The sequence below is a fragment of the Patiria miniata genome, unplaced genomic scaffold (genome assembly GCF_015706575.1).
Source record: "Patiria miniata isolate m_02_andy unplaced genomic scaffold, ASM1570657v1 HiC_scaffold_29, whole genome shotgun sequence".
NCBI classification, from domain to species: domain Eukaryota; kingdom Metazoa; phylum Echinodermata; class Asteroidea; order Valvatida; family Asterinidae; genus Patiria; species Patiria miniata.
Window position 1 is genome coordinate 4,942,284 of NW_024037068.1, and position 15,825 is coordinate 4,958,108.

The window sequence follows — 15,825 nt, forward strand, 5'->3', positions numbered from 1 at the left end:
CTGATGAAACGTCTTTGGACTATTAAACCACATGAACTCAACATCCAGGATGGGAATGACTAAATATTTAAATTTCAGTAAAATCGAATCAGTGATATTATTTTTGACAACTTTAAGGAGTGTATTCATGACTTTTACATTGGCGGCTGGTTGTTGGTTGCCGGTAGATGGCACGTTTCTTTGCTCCTGGGGGTCAGAGAGGACAACATTCTCCGCTGCCCTGTTGCCTGAAACGAAAAGGCCAGACAAAAAAGGAAAAAAAAAGGAAAATCATCTAGATCGGGAATATTTTCTGTTGAGGTTCAAGGAGTGAGGCAAGCCATTAATTTTCCTCTCAAGCACGTAACGTTTTTAAGGAGTTTGAAGACTTTAAACAAAAATACAAATTAGAGATAAATAGGAAATGAAACAGATTGTATAACTTAATTTGTCGGCTGGTGTACATTTTATACAATTCAGTTGTACAATTATACAATTTTTGTCGTAGATATTCCCCACATCTTTTAATGATTTTAAGAAAGTCCTGAAATTGGCATCTTTGTAACACGGCCATAATTTTAAAGTGTTTAAATGGTCAAATTAGCAATAGACTTCACTGTCGAAAAGGGTAACTTCCAATGGAAAGCCTCATATCTAACAATCAATTTGGAGCAGCTGGATCTAATTTTGTATAGTCAACTGAGAAAATATTTTTTAGAATTTAATTCTAGGAAGAAGCAATTTCCATCCTGTCACACCAAAACCAACGTCAAACAATAACGTTCTTTAGCGATCGGATATTATAGTTCGATGCGCATTGTAACATTCCAAGGACCTGTACGTTTGATATTTCCAATTCAGTTTAGATATGGACATCCCAACCTGAAGTACAAACAGCTTTGGCACTCGGGCACAAAGCTTAGTTTACCTGATGGCCCTACGACTGTGTTCAAGACAGGACTTGCAGACGCCGTGGGAATGTCGGGTCCAGTCCGTGTGTAGTGAACTGCAGGCCTGTAATATCATGTTAGCAAAATATCGGTATAAAATCAAGCTTTCAGAGGCATACCATTGATGTTATTATGATATGTTGCTTTTGTTCACCGCCTAAATCCTGCATTCTTGCATAGGGCAGCTTCTTATATATCTTTAACATAATAAGGGTATTTTACTGTCTTTACCATTGACATTTTTTTTCGTTTTTCGTTTATTGATATGCATGTCAGACTTATTCTGGATTTTGTTCTCAAATCTATTGTCTTAATCTGAACTTGTGTCTATGTCTTTTTTCCATATACAATATACTGTTAATGTTGTATACCCGCTCATGTCTCTTTTATTTAATGATTATTCGGTTATGATTTTATATGATCTGATTTCGTATCTGTTTTGATATTTTGTATACACTTTTAAACATTTTAATAGCTAGTTTTTGTCTTGTTACTTATATTCTTTGAAATGTTATGTCCAGAGCTCCGTGGAAGACCACATTATAAGTATGCGAACGGGCTACCCTGCTAAAAGATCAGAAATAAATAAATATATAGTAACCGTCATGAGTACATTTAAAAAAATAAACTCACAAGACCTGTCTTTTTGTAGGGCCGCCCTTTGCAGGGGGCTAATTGTCTTTTCAAGCAGTTTTAGTGCAATTATCTTACAACAATGAGGTTTGCGCCAGATTTCATGACATCATCGATGTTTGGTGGAGACTAAATGGTTCTGGGGGAACATGCAGGCACATTGATTTCACTGTTTCCTTCGGCTTTAAAGAAGTAGTCGTTTGCAACATTGTGTCATCGGTAAGACCTGATATTTGGATTTATTCTAGCACGGAACGTTTCAAATGTGCTGAGATAATGCTTCTATAAAACGTGGGAACAGAACGTGCATACAGGTTGGATAATATCTTCCGAAATAAAGATCATTGAAATTGATGAAATTGATGTAAGTGCAAAAAGAAACTGAACTGCAGTACTAATTTACAACAACAAAATCATTGTCAAAGCAGAACCCATTTGACGATAGCAGTATTTATACTATATTTAACTCACTGGTTTCCATCGGGGGGAATGTTATCTGTAGATAAGAATAAAAAGAAATACAATTAAACCAAAAACAGAAGTCTACATTGGTTTCTGTTATTATTACCTTCATATTTCACATGTAGTCATTTCAAAAGTGGGGTTTGAAGTTTCGTTTTTTTTTCTCCAATTTATACTTTAACCCACATAAAAAGAAACTCGTTACAAACTAAAATCACCTCCATATTCGATCCCTTAAGCTGTCACCACGAGGCCTATACAGGATAAATTTGTTTCCCGATGTAAATAAATCAAAAAAATAATAACATTTGAATTCGAAACGCAAATATGCATTCTGAACAATCAACAATACTGTTCTATATACTAGTTTTAATCTCGACGAATAAATGTTTCACTATTTATAAGCATACCGCAAGAAAAATATTTCAACGTTGCTTCATGTGCTGAACTAACAGGTACAATACACTCACTGCAACTGATCTTGATATTTGCCCTAATCTAGGATCAAACCTCACCGTACCCATACTGATCTTTAACCGACCATGTAGTGTAAAAGCACATGTGAGTTTCTGATTACTCTTCATTGAAAAATTATGTTAATATGTGGCGTCCCCAGTATTTGTCGCAAAGTGACAGAAAAAGCATTGTAAAAAAAGTAATGTGTGGATTCATACACTATAAAAGAAAACTTTAGGTTCCTACATAGGTCAATGTGTCAGACAGGTGACACAATTCCCTATTGTTGTACGTTTATGCAAAGAGTTGAACATCAACATAATTGCAGCAGTTTCAGAAGCTACGGTGCAAAATGGCAACATGGAGGCACAACGATAGATATAGAGCAGCAGAGCGGCACATCAGCAGTATTATCAGTATATACCCGGCGCAATTTGCGACAGCGGGACACCTGTCACCTATATGCACACTACACCGTATATCAAAATAATTCCTGGGATCCTGAGAACACAAATTGAGCAACACAAAAGAGAAGAGGGCCCTCTGCCAGAATCTTGCCACATTGGTGTCAGTAACAAAAGAGCAGCAGCTACTGGCTGGCAGTATCCAGGAGCGGATCCAGGGGGGGGGGGGGCGTGGGGGGCACACGCCCCCTCCTTTTTTCCCCTAAAAAAAAAAAATACACGCGCTATTCTTAATTTCAACTGGACATGCTCAATCTTGAGGAAAAAAGCCTGTATTTCTGCCGCATGTGTCATCAAAGTGCACATTCACGACATCGAAGCCATGCCGCTGTACGATGTTCCGTACGTACGGCATGTGGCAGTGCAGTGCAGTGCCATCGCCATTCACTGGTTCCCACCGCGTTCCCAACAGAATCAAAGCTATATGATGTAGGACCAGAACCAGTGACTACAAATACGGGCTATATACGTTGCGACGGTTTCGTGCGTTGAATTTGGATCATAGAAAATACCAAACGAACATCGATGAGAGAGAGAGTTTCTTCAAATTAATACCCATGCAGAACGTGATCTCTCTTTTCTGTGTATGTGTTTTCCATTAAAATAAATATTTATAACGAGATTGTTCCGCTCGAACGTGATACACCGTAGCGTGTTTCTGCAAACTTTTCGGTCACAGTACGAATGGATTTGTCCGGGGTCCCACACAATACACAGTGCTGTTATCACGATAGTGCGCCGTGTGCGCGACGCAATATACGGCCAGCGCTGCGGCCGGCGGCTGACGGTAACTAACATTGTCATTGTTTGAGCATAGCGGCGCGGACGACTTAAATTCTCCATTATTTTAAAGAATAACCCACCTTAAATATATTTTCATATATTATTAGGCAAGGCAAATTTTTATCAAAACATTTTGATGGGCATTCTTGCTAACTTTCATGGCGCGACAGGAATGTGATAGGAATCAGATTTGTTTGTTCTTGTGAAATCACTATTAAGTATTTTTTGTTAAAAATATTTAAAAAATCTCCTCTGAATTTTGTGGAAAAATTTCACGCCCTTCCTTTAGGAAAATCCTGGATCCGCCCCTGGTATCAACGTAGTGGTTTGGTGGTATGATGGCAGTATCAATAGGGATTGCAGTAAACAGGGTTTGCAGTGAACTTACTCTTTAGGCGTCTCCAGAAGACGATGGCCGCAACAAGAATCAGCAAGAGTGCCACCGTGACACCGACCGCATTTAAGATCAACGTCAACTGACTCTGTTTTGATGGGTCTGAAAATGGATTGACAAAAACGTGTTTAATAGTCTGATAGTCGATAATCGTTACAATGCAAAAATGCGTTTGAAATTCCTGCCATAGTTATCAAATCACTTTAACGCCTTAAATTGACTACAAAGGCACAATTAAAATTGATGTTCCAGTTATGGCTACGTATATCCTATTTATTATCGCCGCAGATGTGTTCCTGTATAAAACCTTGCTAGTGTGTGCTTAGTTTGTCGTAGTTGGTGAGCAGGGTGCTCAAATGGCTTTTAGCAAATCCGTCAGAACACATTTTGGGTAAGCTTTAATAGCTTATGGTCAATAGTTTATTGAATTGGGATTCAAATAGGCACAATTCATGAGTCAATACAAACCAAGTCTTTCTTTATTTACTAATATTTATAAAAGCTGGTGTTTTTCTTTGAAGTTTTGCTTACTGAAAAGGAAAGTACAGTGTACATTATTATTAGTTGAAATCTGTGTTCTTCAGATATCGTTCCTGAAACACTTTATGGAACAAGGGTAGACACGAAAATGTTATGCAAGGTTAAACAATAACAACAAATATAATACATAGAGTATACCTGCCTACACAATTCATATTTTAATCAACAAATAGAAGCGACTACTTAGAGCCTAGAATTTCTAGAAATTAAGTATAAAAAACACCAATAATTTCCGAAACCTTCTTCTCATGTTAAAGTGTCCATTTCCTCCATCGACTCTTATAATCCCAACTGTGTGACCTATATAGGCACCTAGATTTTGCTGTTTGCCACCTTGGGTCAAATTCATATAGCTGCTTAAGCACAGAAATGTGCTTAGCATGAAAAGTCTTCCTTGGCAAAAACAGGATTACCATCTAAATTGCCATGTGATGTATATTGCTTGTGATTGATGTTCAGTTGTTGTTTTCTAAGCATGAAAATCACATGGACTTTTGACAGGTTACCTGCTTTTACTAAGCCAGGCTTTTTTGGTGCTAATTAAAGCACATTTTTGTGCTAAGCAGCTCCACGAAAATGGCCCCTGTCAGACCGGTGGCTTGCAGGTAATGGGTTCATTAGATAAACCCATCCAGGTTCTTAATTTTTTTTCTCGAAATGTACGCTCAATTTTCCCGGATTATCTCCGCAAGTGATGACGTGTGTCTTTCATATATTATGACGTCCGCAATACAAACTAAGTGTATAAGCAGTGCGTGGCGCAAATTCAGTTTCAAAAATAAACTCACTCGGTTTGCTGATAATTGTTGATCTGAGATCTCCGTTGTCGTTTCCGACTCCCCCCTTCCATCTTTTAAATGTCGATCAGATTCAAGTTAAAATGTTAAAGAAAATCACAAACAGTAATTCACTGAGAAAATGTATTTCTGGTAACTTATTGCCATGTTGCAGGGGACAATACTTTCACAATTGCATTTTAGACTGAGACCTACAGTTTTTTTTTAACCAAACCGTTCTTAAATCCCTCACAATCTTAGTAAAGCTGAATGGGTTTTTCACTAACACAAAAAATAGAGCAAGTATCGAAATACAGCAACGCACTTATTGAGGGAATAAGTAGATAAAATATGCATTACTGTGTACACAAAAAATACTCCGACAAATCACATAGGCAAACGTGTATGTGCCTAACCGAGCATGCACAAGGTTAACAGCTGCTTGCTTGTGACTATTAACAATGTTATATTTGAAAGGACAGCCGATACGACCATCCACCATCTTTAAAAACATGCCGGTGCCGGTAATATATTAAGGTAAAACGTGTTATATTTGCCACGCTGATAAGCAAGGTAGGTATATGTCAACAGCGCGCAAAAAAGTGAGCCTAGTTTCTGTTCCTATTATGAAACAATGGTTCAAGTTACGGCAGAACAACACAAAGTATATTTTAAACAGGATTTTAACCACCTACTTTCTAAAATCCAATCCCTCCTATTGATCGGCCTTCATTTCTTTTATGTGTCCGCCGGATTACAATCTGTCGGTGCTTGTTACGAAATGAGATAATACATTGTCTCAATATACACTGTTTCAAATAATGGCTGGTTAACATTTTCTGAAGTTAGAGTCGATTCTCATTAATACAAACGCTGTTAGATCTAATATAAATCTTTGTTCTTGTTTCTTTATAGTTCGGTGCGGAAGTAGCTCGGCGTCTTTAGTGTTGGCCTAAGTGACAGAAAGTGGACGCTGATTCTGGTGTGCTTTGAAATGAAAACTAGAACTGCAAAGCCGACATGGGTCGCTGCCAGCATTTTACGCATTTTGCACAGGACATCGACACGAGTAAAATGACGGACAAATTCATATATACCATAACCTGATATATTCAGGACAATGCAGCTATATATTCCTATGCATATCAGATAAGTTATCAGATTGAACACAATTACTGTTTAGACCACTCAGGGCTTCCACCAAACAGGAATGATACTTTTCTCCAATGCAACAACGTGCTTGTGTAGGCTACTTCCCGCTGACTGCAATGGGCGTAATACAAGGCATAGAAGTTAGAACTTAAAAAAATATAAAAATTTCATTGCTATTGAGCATTTCAGCTAGTCCCCTAGTACATTGTTGCTTCAATCAAATACACGAGAAAAAAAGCTGCCTCGCTAGTTGATTTGAATAAAATTATTTATGATGAATAACATGATCCTGGTCATTCGTAATAATTATATCCTAATGTAAGACCGGTCGTCATTTGGCCAACAATTGGATGGGGCCATGGTAGGAGGGCCGTATTGTCTTGCACGGCAAAAGTCTCACTTATTAACGGCAGTGGGTAGTCGGATTGGTTGGAAAGAATTTGGGTGTTTTTTTTACTAACAGCAATTAATCTTTTAAACCCATCATTACACTTTTAATATTTTTTTCTTGAATCATACCAAGGGATACTTAATACTAATAATTTGCAATCAAATATGATATTCTCACCAATTTAGCAATTTTGAAAGTTAGTTAAAATCACATATATCATTTCGTCGCAGAGCTTACATACGGACGAATAAGTAAAATCCCTGTTTCGAGTAATTCGCGTTTGAGGTTGGACATTGTTCTGGGCGTCGTATTTCACCCATAATGGTTCGATAATAACCCTTTTGGTGTATATTCGAAATAAAATAGGAAACGTAGTATCTATCAGTTTACTTATTTAATCGGAGAAGTTGTGCGATGTGTTTTTAGCTGATCGTAAACGTATTCGTCAGTTAAACAATCAAATTAAAACAATCTATAATAGCCGTTTGTTCTTCACACTGTTTGTATGCTATTCGTCAGGTTTTCGGATCGCGCGTGCGCTGTATACGATCAAAAATAAAAACAGACCGCACGACTCCATGTAGTTCGTTTAACTTGTATGGAAAATATGATGCATTCTACATGTAGGGTGCAACATTATTTTGATAATAATAGATAAGTGCAAAATGAATTTAGTCTAAACAAAAGTCGCCGTTTACGTGACATTTTTGACAACCACAGTTGTACATCATTCGTTGGTACTTTGAGCGCACACCTTACATTAGCTGGTTACCAGCGAAATTGCGTATTCGTCACTATGTCAAATTGTGGAATTGTTATTATGACTGATGCGCCACAGGGGGGGGGGGGGCTCCAAATCTCAAAATCCAGACAAGAATTAAAAATTTTGGCATAAAGACCTAAAAAAGCAGCCTTTAAAAACCACAAAAATGACAAAATCTCAAACTCGCCAAAAATGGTCGATTCGCCGGATTGTCAACTCTGCGACGATTTTAAAGAATACATGGGCTAAGGAAAACGAGGATAAAAAAAACACAAAGAACTGGCAGAGAGAAAAAACTAATAAAAGTACCTGTTTGTCCATAGTTGCCGAGCAACAGAATACCCGTAGTCAACTTCCCTTCCGCCCCAGTTGCTGTGCATGTCAGATTCCCCCGCTGACCAGGCTGAAACGACGGCACGATGAACGTGCTGCTTGTGTTGTGCAATCTCGTCCCAACTACCCTCGTCTCTCCGCTTGTGTTCTTTCCATTGAATGTCCAGGTGATTTCTGCCGGGGGTTTGGTGTCTGTAGCCAGGCAGGTGAAGCTCTGGTAGGTGTCCGGTCCGACGTTCACGTCTCCCCTATAAACTTCGCCGGTAGTGACGTTGATGATGTACACATATTTGGGTGGCACTGCGGGAAAAGCATTACAACTTGCATCAGGATAAGACGATCAAGAACGACAATAGTTATGAAGGAACTTTAGTAGAAATACAGCATTCAGCAACACCCAAAAATCGACATGTACTTCAAGTTGTCAATCGAGTCCTGGTTCAGTGTAGTCAAGGTTGCAAATGGGCCGGTACCTGCCTAACCCACAGTCTAGTCTATGGCATATGACTACATCATGTTCAGCGACTGCGTTTAAACAGCCGGGTGGTTGTGAGACCAACCGGCGGTGTAAATTCGACGTTCCGGCCAGTATCTTCCATATAGTATTGTAACGTACCCATACGCCGGGGCCTTGCTTGCCGCATCGGCTTAACGCAAATATAAAGCAAACGCACTCAATCCCATGCAACATGAAACACTCTGATTTATTACGCTTCAGGAGGATAAATCACTTCTTCATGCTAATTGACTGAACTCAGTCTTTCGTCTGCCACCTGGCTAAAACAACCTGCAACAGTATTTACGTTTATTCGAGGCGCGCGCGTTTTCGGCAAGTTTTAAGCACCGTAGTGGTAATAATAGCATTGAGTACGCGCACATACAACCCTCAAGTGAACATGGTGCCACATCAAAAGCAAGTAAACCATAAGAAGAATGTGTTTTGATTAAAACAGCTCTATCAAGTTTCTATTTACCATTAACTATCAAGGATGTATTTTTCCACACCGTCGTAGCCGAATACTGAGCTTCGCATCTGTAGCGCCCCTCATCAGTTAATTTGAGGTCGTTAATCGTCAAGTTACAACCATGGTTGTCATGGTGATAGTCATACCTCCCCGCACTGGTGCTGCCCTCATTTGTGCACGCATCATGCAAGGGTTTGTTGCCAAGCAACCACTTGAAGGTAATATTGGGAAAGCCGGATGGAACTCTTTTGAGGAAACATTCCAAGGTGATACCCCCTCCTAGTATCCCGTTCAACACAGACGTCGTCTCAGTAATCCCTTTTCCTGTATTTAGGAGCAACCCATGATATTATAATAAATAGTTGTTCCGTTTTGCCAAATATAAGAATAAACGATCCTAGGCTCGGCTACAAAATGTCTCGGCTTGATTTGGCTTTCTGATTTCGAAAATGCAACGTCATGGAAAGATAGAGTGCATGTATGTGGTTACACGCGTGTGTTTAATACATGACAATTTATACCACGTTTTGTCCTAATTTTATAATGCTCGTAATAAAACGCTGCAATAAAGTCTAAAATTCCAATGGTTGGACAAAAGAAATGTTGAAACGATAAACAATCACGCGCGACAATATCAGAAAAGAAGATATAAGGGGGACATTTCCTGGGCTGATCCAGAATCAATAGTCGGTCCTTATTTGACGCTGCAGGCTGCTCCTTCCCATTTTTCCTATCTCGCTTTTTATTCATAGTAACTTACGAAATCCGTAGATTTGTCTCCATATTCATGAATAATATAACAAAAACAAACCATCATTAAACAAGGTAAATTTTACTTCTGAACGGTTGGCTCTTCCTTGGTGTATTACTACATAGTAGAACTGATCCTTATTTGACGCTACAGGGTGCTCCTTCCCATTTTGCCCATCTTGCTTTTTATTCATAATAACTAACGACATCCGCAGATTTGTCGTAAATGATATAAAAATACTCACCATTAAACACGATAAGTTCTACTTCTGAATGCTTGTCTCCTCCTCCGTGTAACACTTGACAGTAGAACTTTGTGCCATTCCAGGACCCAGAAACATGCGGTATCGTCAAAGCCCCACTTGTCTTGTTAAGCACAGGCGTATTTTCTGCAACGGTCTCTGTACAAGTGGCAATCGCTGACGCATTTACATGCCATTCTAATGCGTAAGATGGACCACTGCATGGTGGAGTCACCGCCCAGTCAAGTGCTTTGCATTCCAGCTCCACATCTTCTCCCTCCACGGCTGTCAAAATCGTCCCTATGAAAACATACGACATAAATTCCCCAAATCAGAGGAACGTGCCCCCATCTGTGAACGCTCTGAGCGTTCACAATTCCACAAAAGGATCATCGACTTCGAAAGTCCCGATGAGCCTCATCGTGACTTTCGATATCGATGATCCTTTTGTGGAATTGTTTTCCTTTTTGTGGGAATAACTATCAACTCAACAAGAAAGATCATTACAGCTTTTTTGTTTTCTTCAAAATATCGTTGACATAATTTGACTTACCACAAGAAAGGTGACATACGGCACCAAACACGCAGAAACAAATCATCCCGTATAACGGATTCATTTCTGAAGAGCTTCAGTCGTCTGTCTGTCCCCAAATAAGTGAAGCAAATCCAATGCGTTGCAGCTAATAGAAAGAAGTGAAACCGAAATAGGGAAATGGAGGCCAACTTATGTTTAATTCCAGCTTGTCACGAACAACACCAACGTTGATGGCTTCAAAAAATAATAATAATACAAATAGGTATTTGTACGTTGCTGGTTAAGTAGTTATCACGTAATATTTTGACCATATCTTATATAGGGTCACGTGACTCTGGGCAGGTATTACAATAATGATTGCCTATCCAGTGTTCGGTGCGTATATCAAGTAACGGACATCAAAAGCTTGACCAGTTTACCAGGATTGAAAGTGTAATTTGTTTTCAGAAGGGCGGAGGGCGTCTACGGTTTTGCTAGTCTTGGGGCTAGACGTTGCATGGTTTGATTCGCGATAAACCGCCGCCGCGATAACTGCCGCCGCGAGAGGGCGCTATCACAACCAACCAATAATGCCAACGGACTTGTCAGTAGCAACGTCTAGGGTTGCAAACCAGTAAAGAAATTGCCATAGACCCCAATGATAAATACCCCCACTTCAAAAATTCAGGAAAAATACTCACAACTGTCCAAGGTATTCAAGTTACACATCAAACTAAAGCTAATTTCATCATCTTCATTTTCTTTTCAATTGATGGGGAGTTAAAGGGAATATACATCATTTGCTTTTGCTGTAATTTTCAGAAATGGATGGAATTGGGGGGTTGGAAATATATAGCAATATAGTTACACTGACTTTTTTGAGGTTTTGGGTTCAAAAATGCTATAAAAACCAAGAAAAACAATCATTTTCCTGTAGTCTGGTACCCTGACTCCATTTAAGAAGAAACAGAGCAGTTTACATATAATGGGGAATTCTAAGGTCAGGGAACCAGTCTAGCTGGCTTGTACCCGTTCATGGGTGTGTAATCGATTGCAAACAAGTGCGATGGTCAATTGGGGGCCTGTATTTGAAAAAAAGCCAGTTTTTTCCAACGCTGATCGGCCGATCAGCGTTGGAAATTGATACAAAAATACCACTTTTCTTGAAAATGACAGTATACCAGGTGCCATGATTTTACAGGATGCTTTACACTGTCATTCACTAACAGTCCAGCAAGGGATTTCAAAATGATTTGGTAGTTTTATTTTTGATGTTTGCAAATGTTGTATTTTCCCTTTAAGTGATGACTTTTAGGAGAAATTTCCATCCGAAGATGATCACCCCTTAAAATTGTCCTGAATGGTCTCATCGCCATTTTTAAAACAACGACGCCTACACTCCATTGCAAAACAGAGCGTGTTTTGGTGCTCCAATTTAATCCAAAGTGCACCGAACTACAAGCTCACAGTCCTGTGCACGGCTTCCACTCATAATTGTTTACATATCCTAAAGTTCATGGCCCACAATATGCTCAAATAACGAAGAATCGTGATTTGCCCGGCGTAGGCGACTTTGGACCGTTTGACTGGCCTGCAACCCTAGGGCATCTCCTGAAATCTTCCCCAGAAAAATGGGGGAAACTAGTGCGCATGCGCAATTTCTGCAGGCAATAACGGTCCATTTTTAGTCACACACATACTACACACAACAAAAAAGCTGACCAGTGAACTGAACAATCTTGCTGCATCTTCGAATCGCTTCTATGGCTCAGCTGGATAATGTATGCTTTCGAGATCGGAGGGTGTGTCTTAGAAACTACATCACTTACAATATTATTTTGTCAATTGACTAAAAAGGAATAATCATGCGCAGTGTCTTACTTGATTAATCGATAGTTTGTCATGTCGAATTTTTGCTAATATTTTGAACACTGAAGGCGCGGTCTTTTGCGCAGGCTGAAGCGGCCGTGCATGCTCTTCAAAATATATTTTATTGCAACGAATGTTCAATTTGAGTTATATATTGAAGTATTTTTAAAATCAATTTAGAGCGTCTGCAACCAGGTGGTTCCCAAAACAAACCGTGTCGAGCATTGCCCCTAATGTTTCCTAATGAAAACTACAAGGGAACAGTCTAGAATATTCTTTTACAATTTATAATTGTTTGGTTTTATCTGTCGCCCTTATCGCTTGCAAACGGCTTGTTACAATGTCTAAACAGTTGCAAATACACCAATATTCTGCAAATAATGGTGGGGTTGAATGTTATTGTAGCGTGTAGGGGGAAGGATGGAGACTATAAACCTAACACACACACACAAAATCCTTACAAACTCACAAACATTAATTAAGGAAATAAAAGATGAATAAATGTGATGGATTATTCCTTTTGATTTTTATTTAATTCGTTACTAAACGCACATTGGAATCTCAAAAAAATGAAAATTTCCTTCAATTAAGCAAACTCGCTTTTCATCATACAAAAATCTGTTTCAATAAATGAAATTAAATAAAATCCCAATTTAGAGGAGTGAAGCTCCTGGCTTCTTAATTTCTCGAGAAGTTTTTATTTATATTTAAGTAAAATTATACGCCGGCAAAATTAAAGCAACAACAAATTTCAGTTTTCATTTAAACACAACATTTATAATTTGAAGGTGTGCGACCAACCGAGGCAGAAAAATACAGATATTTCACAAATAATGCAAAATGTGACTCGTCTGGCTAAAACAAACATTTTTCTCGTCTGATTAAACAAACACCCAGCTGCTGGCAAGAACCAATCATGATGGAAATAAACCCCATTTTAACAGAAGACCTGAGCACCCAAGATTCCCATGCCACGCCCAAATTGATTTGCATCAACCAAAAAAATTGCCTTATGAGGAATGCATAAACAAAAATACAAAATCCACGCTTGCCAAAAAGAAACGTTCCAGCAGAATTGCTCAGACACATCAGAAACTCTCATAAAATTAACAGCCAGGTAAGCTATCAATATACAATGATATACATGCACTCACTTAAAATTGTAAAAAAATTTGACTTGTTCTATCTTGCCAGCAAAACCTGAAAATATCAGCAATCCGTTTTCAGTTTCCCTAAAGCCCATGTCAAGGAGTTGCAAAACACCTTTAGCGACTTCAAAACTTTCGCCCAAACTTAATTAAAATTCAAGAAAATAAAACCGGGCAAACATGGCCGCCATGTCACGCTGACACTCCCAGGCCCTATCACAGCCCAAGGAATATCCGTCAGAAATAAAATAATAATTCTCAAAAAATATACCTTAAATATGGCTACAAAAACACTCTTGCAGCTCCTTAGCACATGTAAATAAAGAGCATAATTTAAGACGAGGCAACTCACAAAAATAAACAGCAACATTTTTTAAGACCCAACAGAAAAGACAACATGCTTGAGTCGAGGTGGTTCACAACAAAAGCTACATGATGTACAACCATACGAAGCCAAGCGAGGCCAGCATCACGTTACTTTATTTTAAACGGCGCCCTCTTGTGATGATACAGAATGTGTTACATTATTAACAGACATCTCTCATTAACAAGACAAAGTCATTATTGTTTATGCTTTACATTCAGCTATAGAGCGAATTATAACAGAATTTTTGTACACGCATTAGTAAAGTCTATATCTACAATGCAGTCGACAGCGTTTTATTCTTTTATGACTTCCTTAAATAAATCTCGTATTATATTTCATGGACTGTTTATGAAAAAAAAAATCCTGAACTAGTGTGATTACATCAAAATACACATAATTTGAATTAAAATTAAAATGTTGGCTACTTTATAGATCTTCAACATTGCTGTTGCCGAGTTGATGATGATGATCGATGATCATAATGATGAACATTGAAACAGTTTTCAATTTTAATTTATACTATAATATATAAAAAGCCTCTTGACTTTACTCCCAATTGTGTTGTTTGACTGAAACCGAATTTAACCCTATAAATGTGAACAACCACTACGTTTACATTTTCGTTTAGAAACAAAAGCGGATATTGTCAAATAGGCCAACTGAAATTGCAACCGTTTGAAGTATAAGAAACATTTATTTACAGATTACACGCAATATGGAGTAAATGTTAATTCATTATAGGACCGCAAGTTTACGGTAATTTTGTTTCTTTTTATTATTTTCTTTCGTGTCGATTACGGTTTCAATTATTCGAACTGCCGATTTTTTTTCGAACGCTGATTTTCAAGTACATGACGTAAGGATTATTCAACGACAAAAAAAGCAAGCGGTCTTGAGAGTCTGATCCTCGAAAGCAAACAGGTTTTTTTTTAGCTAAAGCGTGTTCACCACGCCTGTCATCCACTTGTACCTTTCAACTGAACAGGCCCGTCTTTTTTTTCTTTTTCTTTTTTAATTTCAAGCGTGGAAATCTACGGCTGGAAAAAGTATTTTTGTTGTCAAAGGTCATGCATACCTTTCCTCACAAGTGTTTCCAGTTTCTGTGACTTTCGTCTTCATTTTTACCACGATGAAGATGTGAATTTGTCATAAGAATAAAGCTTTTTTTCTTAGACATAAGAAAACTCTTTCTTTTCTTCCAAATTCACAAGCGAAAGTTGATCTTTTTTTCCATTTTTACCACAAAAAAGATGTGTATTTGTTAAGAATAAAGTTGTTTCCATCTGACATTAGAAAGCTATTCTTTTCTTACAAAATATACAAGCGAAAGTGAAGAGTGTTTCTAAAATATTCGTCTGACTGTATACGGGTCTTATTGGGCTGCTCGCCCAGTGATCCTCAAACTGATCATTTCGGTTATTCACGCACACTCGTTAAGTCTAGATCTGCCAATCCCGTACCAGATGAGGGATCGGGTTACCCCGGAGGGGGCGGGGCGGAGCCCTCTCTTCAATGCCCTCTTCTTGCAAACTATCTAGAATCAGCCCCTCAGCACCCAAGCTTGGGGCGTCGTCTCTGAGAAGAGGCGGGGTCTCGACAGGAGTTGATAACAGGAAGTTGTCGATGTCTGCATATTGGGTGGGAGGCGCCGTGCGGATGGGCGGGACGTCCAATGGGCGTGCCTTGGTGTGATGGACGTCTGCGTAAATGAGGACCTGCCAAGACAAATAGGTAGAAATGACTGCGTTTAATGCAAATATCACGACTGCGCATTTGAAAAAATGGATTATTTGACAAACAAATGTATGCACATTTTAAATTTTGACGGAAATGTAACCATAATGCATATTTGTTTTGATAACTTGAAAGAATGTATTAGTTTTAATTTACATAC

General features: G+C 38.6%; 1 long non-coding RNA gene across 1 annotated transcript; it reads right to left on the minus strand.

Annotated features, from left to right (window-relative positions):
* Nucleotides 1-2,032: 2,032 nt before the first annotated feature.
* On the minus strand, nt 2,033-8,264 carry LOC119735421. Its single transcript, XR_005272165.1, has 3 exons — nt 8,053-8,264; nt 4,116-4,223; nt 2,033-2,058 (listed from the first exon to the last, which is right to left on the minus strand). It is a non-coding gene; the product is annotated as an uncharacterized LOC119735421 (long non-coding RNA).
* Nucleotides 8,265-15,825: the final 7,561 nt, after the last annotated feature.